The sequence below is a fragment of the Convolutriloba macropyga genome, unplaced genomic scaffold, assembly GCF_964194025.1.
Source record: "Convolutriloba macropyga unplaced genomic scaffold, txConMacr16.3 SCAFFOLD_3599, whole genome shotgun sequence".
Taxonomy (NCBI): Eukaryota; Metazoa; Xenacoelomorpha; order Acoela; family Convolutidae; genus Convolutriloba; species Convolutriloba macropyga.
Window position 1 is genome coordinate 6,418 of NW_027449205.1, and position 6,083 is coordinate 12,500.

At 41.4% G+C, this 6,083-nt stretch overlaps 1 non-coding gene and 1 pseudogene across 1 annotated transcript in view; both read left to right on the forward strand.

The window, feature by feature from the left end:
* Positions 1-3,746: 3,746 nt before the first annotated feature.
* On the forward strand, positions 3,747-3,898 carry LOC142354859 (5.8S ribosomal RNA; annotated as a pseudogene).
* A 1,683-nt stretch (positions 3,899-5,581) lies between these two features.
* The window catches only part of LOC142354861 (large subunit ribosomal RNA), a 3,522-nt gene continuing 3,020 nt past the window's right edge, over positions 5,582-6,083 (forward strand). The window contains exon 1 of the ribosomal RNA XR_012761129.1: positions 5,582-6,083. This exon is cut by the window's right edge and continues 3,020 nt beyond it. This is a non-coding gene — a ribosomal RNA (large subunit ribosomal RNA).

A 6,083-nucleotide genomic window follows, 5' to 3' on the forward strand; every position in this document is an offset into this window, starting at 1 on the left:
TTCCGTAGGGGAACCTGCGGAAGGATCAGTGATTGATTCCTTCGGGCATGGCTGCTGGTAGAGGCCATGTCTGTAGTGCGCATGACGCTCTGTCGCTAGAGATTGCTTGGCAACCAATCTCGAATTATGTATCGAGCTCAAAAACTACTTGTGTGGATACATAGTTCAGCAGTCATGGCAAGGGACTGCTTAAAGGGAGACTAGTTAGCAAAAGCAGCCTAGCAGAACTGCAGCTATCTAGATCTCAGAAGCTGGGTTATAGAAGCCCAGCTATAGACTTGTGAATGAGAAAGGCCTAAAAAGGTCCACAAGTCGCGTGGTTAGAACCGACACGCAAAAATCCCAGCGAGTGACAGAGCGTTGCGCTGTTCAGTGGGAAAGAGTTGAGCTACTCGGGGCGCCCACTGAACTTGCTCCGAGCCAAAGGCTCGAAAAAACACAGCTTAGCCTCAGATCCTTTACATAGAAGGCTAGCTAAAATAAACTTACCTTGGACGAGGGTAAAGTTTAGTCAGTTCTTAGGGGAGAGTAATCCACAGCTTCTCGCCCTCTGAACATTCTCCCAGATATGTAGGTCTGGGAGAGTCTCCTCCTGTTCTTCGGAATCTGGAGGTAGACAAAGACAGTACGATACGATCTTGCATCGGGATGACTAACCGATAATGATCATAATCTGACAATTTTTCCGGCTTGAGGCACCGGAGTCAGATTAAAGACACATACTGAACTAAAGGCGTATGTGCAAAGCTTGTCGGAGTGTAGAGAGTCAAGCTGAGTTGACTCGTCACGTGGTGATGACAACAGCCATGTGCAAAACACTCACAACTTTATCGTCTATGTGGAAAAGGTTGCTAACAGCGCTCTCTATGAGAGGCCCTCGCATATAACTATACGAGGAAAAGGCGATAGAGTTGTTTGAATGTGGGGCAGGTTCATCGACAAGCTAAGTTGATCACATTCTTGTTGTGGCATCCTACTAGAATTGGTCACGGTCTGCACCAACTCTCCCCAAGTTGGCCAGACTTAAAACTAGAAATAAGGTTTGCAGCTATGTGAACCTAGAAACTGTAAAGGAGTTGAAAGAACTTAAAGGAATTGAAAGAGGCCTTGAGGTATATCCTCTTGGTAAAGACCCACAAAAGCTCACAAAAGTGGCTTCGAAGGGCAAAACTGGTTCATCCAAAACAATTGGAGAGCTTAAAGCAGAACCAATTCGAATGAAACACTATTGGTGAAACTTCATCATGAGAACGTCACAAGCTGATCACGCTCTATGATATGACTAGTATTATGTTGCTTCTAGTAGGCTAAGCGCAAGCCGAAACATCAACATGTGAAAGTCGTAGAATTTTGCAATCAAACTGTGGCTAGTACTGTGATGTTACTAGTAACCTGGTGTTCCGTCATATGGCCAAGAGAGCATTTGAAGGCGAAACTTCTGCATGGGAAAGCTGCATCATGATCAAAATTTTATATCGAGTATTATGTTGACGTTAGTAGGCCTTGGCCGAAAACGCAGCATGTGAAAGGTATAGATAAAAGTTATTGTTGCAGTCAGTACTGTGTAGTTACTAGTAGCTGGATTTAAGCTCAAAATGAGACACTGTTGGTGAAACTTCATCATGAGAATGTCACAAGCTGATCAAGCTCTATGATATGACTAGTATTATGTTGCTTCTAGTAGGCTAAGCGCAAGCCGAAACATCAACATGTGAAAGTCGTAGAATTTTGCGATCAAATTGTGGCTAGTACTGTGATGTTACTAGTAACCTTGTGTTACGTCATATGGCCAAGAGAGCATTTGAAGGCGAAACTTCTGCATGGGGAAGCTGCATCATGAACAAAAGTTTATATCGAGTATTATGTTGACATTAGTAGGCCCTGGCCGAAAGCGCAGCATGTGAAAGGTATAGATAAAAGTTATCGTTGCAGTCAGTACTGTGTAGTTACTAGTAGCTGGATTTAAGCTCGAAATGAGACACTGTTGGTGAAACTTCATCATGAGAACGTCACAAGCTGATCACGCTCCATGATATGACTAGTATTATGTTGCTTCTAGTAGGCTAAGCGCAAGCCGAAACATCAACATGTGAAAGTCGTAGAATTTTGCGATCAAATTGTGGCTAGTACTGTGATGTTACTAGTAACCTTGTGTTACGTCATATGGCCAAGAGAGCATTTGAAGGCGAAACTTCTGCATGGGGAAGCTGCATCATGAACAAAAGTTTATATCGAGTATTATGTTGACGTTAGTAGGCCCTGGCCGAAAGCGCAGCATGTGAAAGGTATAGATAAAAGTTAGCGTTGCAGTCAGTACTGTGTAGTTACTAGTAGCTGGATTTAAGCTCGAAATGAGACACTGTTGGTGAAACTTCATCATGAGAACGTCACAAGCTGATCACGCTCTATGATATGACTAGTATTATGTTGCTTCTAGTAGGCTAAGCGCAAGCCGAAACATCAACATGTGAAAGTCGTAGAATTTTGCAATCAAACTGTGGCTAGTACTGTGATGTTACTAGTAACCTTTTCTTACGTCATATGGCCAAGAGAGCATTTGAAGGCGAAACTTCTGCATGGGGAAGCTGCATCATGAACAAAAGTTTATATCGAGTATTATGTTGACGTTAGTAGGCCCTGGCCGAAAGCGCAGCATGTGAAAGGTATAGATAAAAGTTATCGTTGCAGTCAGTACTGTGTAGTTACTAGTAGCTGGATTTAAGCTCGAAGTGAGACACTGTTGGTGAAACTTCATCATGAGAACGTCACAAGCTGATCACGCTCTATGATATGACTAGTATTATGTTGCTTATAGTAGGCTAAGCGCAAGCCGAAACATCAACATGTGAAAGTCGTAGAATTTTGCGATCAAATTGTGGCTAGTACTGTGATGTTACTAGTAACCTTGTGTTACGTCATATGGCCAAGAGAGCATTTGAAGGCGAAACTTCTGCATGGGGAAGCTGCATCATGAACAAAAGTTTATATCGAGTATTATGTTGACGTTAGTAGGCCCTGGCCGAAAGCGCAGCATGTGAAAGGTATAGATAAAAGTTAGCGTTGCAGTCAGTACTGTGTAGTTACTAGTAGCTGGATTTAAGCTCGAAATGAGACACTGTTGGTGAAACTTCATCATGAGAACGTCACAAGCTGATCACGCTCTATGATATGACTAGTATTATGTTGCTTCTAGTAGGCTAAGCGCAAGCCGAAACATCAACATGTGAAAGTCGTAGAATTTTGCAATCAAACTGTGGCTAGTACTGTGATGTTACTAGTAACCTTTTCTTACGTCATATGGCCAAGAGAGCATTTGAAGGCGAAACTTCTGCATGGGGAAGCTGCATCATGAACAAAAGTTTATATCGAGTATTATGTTGACGTTAGTAGGCCCTGGCCGAAAGCGCAGCATGTGAAAGGTATAGATAAAAGTTATCGTTGCAGTCAGTACTGTGTAGTTACTAGTAGCTGGATTTAAGCTCGAAGTGAGACACTGTTGGTGAAACTTCATCATGAGAACGTCACAAGCTGATCACGCTCTATGATATGACTAGTATTATGTTGCTTATAGTAGGCTAAGCGCAAGCCGAAACATCAACATGTGAAAGTCGTAGAATTTTGCGATCAAACTGTGGCTAGTACTTTGATGATGCTTGTAGCCAACCGAATTGGTTGAAAAGCCCAATAAGTAAGCTAACTTGGGAGAGCTTGTTGGAAACCAAATGCTACTAGATTGGTCCAAATACATCCTTCAACAGGGGATCACTTGGCTCGCTTTACGAAGAGGAGCACAGCTATATGTGTTAATTCGGTATGAATCGCAAGATTTGTTTACCGACCTCTCTAACGCAAAAGGCGGTCTCGGCTTCGGCTGTTGACTGCGTCCGATTCAGGGTTATATAACTCTCGATTGAACACATTGATGTTCTATTGTTGGTGCTTCCAATAAAATTGGAACACTTAAAGCAGAACCGATTCAAATAATAGCATTCTGATCAATGATTGCATTCCTTGATCAAGAACTGCTGGAGTCATTGTGATGGCGAATTTTCTTCATAAGAAAATTGCAAAGAGACGGAACTTAATGAGACTAGTATTATGTTGTTTCTAGTAAGCGGAAGCTGAAACAGCAACATGTGAAAATCAAGTTTTGTTCAATGATCTCGAGGCGATAAGTACTATGAAGCAACTAGTAGCCTAAGCATGACTCAGATTTGAGACAGTCAAAAAGACTGGCGAAACTTCTTCACATGAAAGTTACATAGAGAACTACAAATGTATACAGCGAGTATTATGTTGTTTCTAGTAGGCGAAAGCTGAAACATCAACATGTGAAAGTTGTCTGCAAACTGTAGAACGATATGTGATTAGTACTGTGCTGTTACTAGTAGCCAGTCTGACTGTAGAAGCCAAGACAAAGGGAAACTAATGCATCTGAAAAGGACAAGTTATGGAAAGGTATGCACGATAAGTATTATGTTGTTTCTAGTAAGCGGCAGCTGAAACATCAACATGTGAACGTCGTTGTGTACAGTAACCTAGAACTATATAGTCCTTAGTAACGTGCATTTACTAGTACCTGTAATTGGTATTCAGACTCAGGCAGTTTGGAATAGTTTGGCAAAGATGCACCAGAGAAAACTGGGATTTGATACAGAAATTGTTGAATACAAGTATTATGCTGCTTCTAGTAGGTTGAATCCGAAACATCAGCATGTGAAAATTGAAAACATTTCTGGTTCGAATTGTCACAAGTATTTGGTGATCTGAGTAGCCAAACTCACTACAACGCCAATTGAAGGCAAAAATTCTCAACGGGAAAAGCTATTCTCATTGAATGAGCTAACAAGACGAGTATTATGTTGCTTCTAGTAGGCGAAAGCCAAAACATCAACATGTGAAAGTCTTGCTGAACAAATTTAATGTTGTTGAGCTCAGTACCGTGTGAATTAGTAGCCATAATTGGCGAGCGAAAATTGAACTGGCGAAACTTCGTCTTTGGAAAATTGCAGATGCCGAGCACTTATTTTGCAACGAGTATTATGTTGACTGTAGTAAGCGAAAGCCGAAACAGCAACATGTGAAAGCTGTTGAAATTTGTGGTCATTTTGCAATAAGTACAAGGAGTGTAACTAGTAGCCAGGTCAAAATTTGGGATAAGAATGAGCAAAAATTCTGCATGAGAACAGTTGAAATTATGAAACTAAATTACAAAGACTAGTATTATGTTGTTTCGAGTACGCGAAAGCGGAAACATCAACATGTGAACGTTTGTAACGAAGTTTCGTTAATTTTCAGCCTAGTACTGAGCAAGAACGAGTAGCCTCATCTCCAATCCCACGCAAAATGTAGTGAAATATGTGAGTGAACCTTATTCACGGTGAGGGTTTCCCGAGGTCTGTATTGCAGCGAGTATTATGTTGCTTCTAGTAAGCGAAAGCTGAAACAACAACATTTGAAAGTTGGAATTAATGACTGAATGGAAACTTCGACCTGTGTTTGATAGTAGTAGCGAACAAAACTGCTGAATCGGTTTCTGTCTCATATTGGTCAGTGAACCAATTAAGAGACAATCAACTACATAACCTGAATTGGGCGAGAGAACCCCCTTAACTTAAGCATATCAGTAAGGGGAGGAAAAGAAATCAACTGAGAATCCCTTAGTAATGGCGAATGAACAGGGAAAAGCTCATCGGGAAGGGAAATGGCAACATTTCTCGGTGTCCGGTATGGTTTGATGCTAGACTGGTGAATTTGTCCTGATGTCTACTGGAAAGTAGCATCAAAGAAGGTGAAAATCCTGTAAAGGTCATTTTCGATACCAGTCATAATGGCTCATTCCTATGAGTAGAGTTGTTTGAAAGTGCAACTCGAAGCTGGAGATATGTCTCTCCAAAAGCTAATTATAAAGCGAGACCGATAGTAAACAAGTACCGTGAGGGAAAGTTGAAAAGCACTCTGAAGAGAGAGTGAAAAGTACGTGAAACTGTTGAAGGGGAACTGGAGTGAGCGTTACCATACTCAATGCCTTGATATTATATTCTCGGCTACCGAGTAGTGTAGTTGTCGTCTTTTGGCAAATC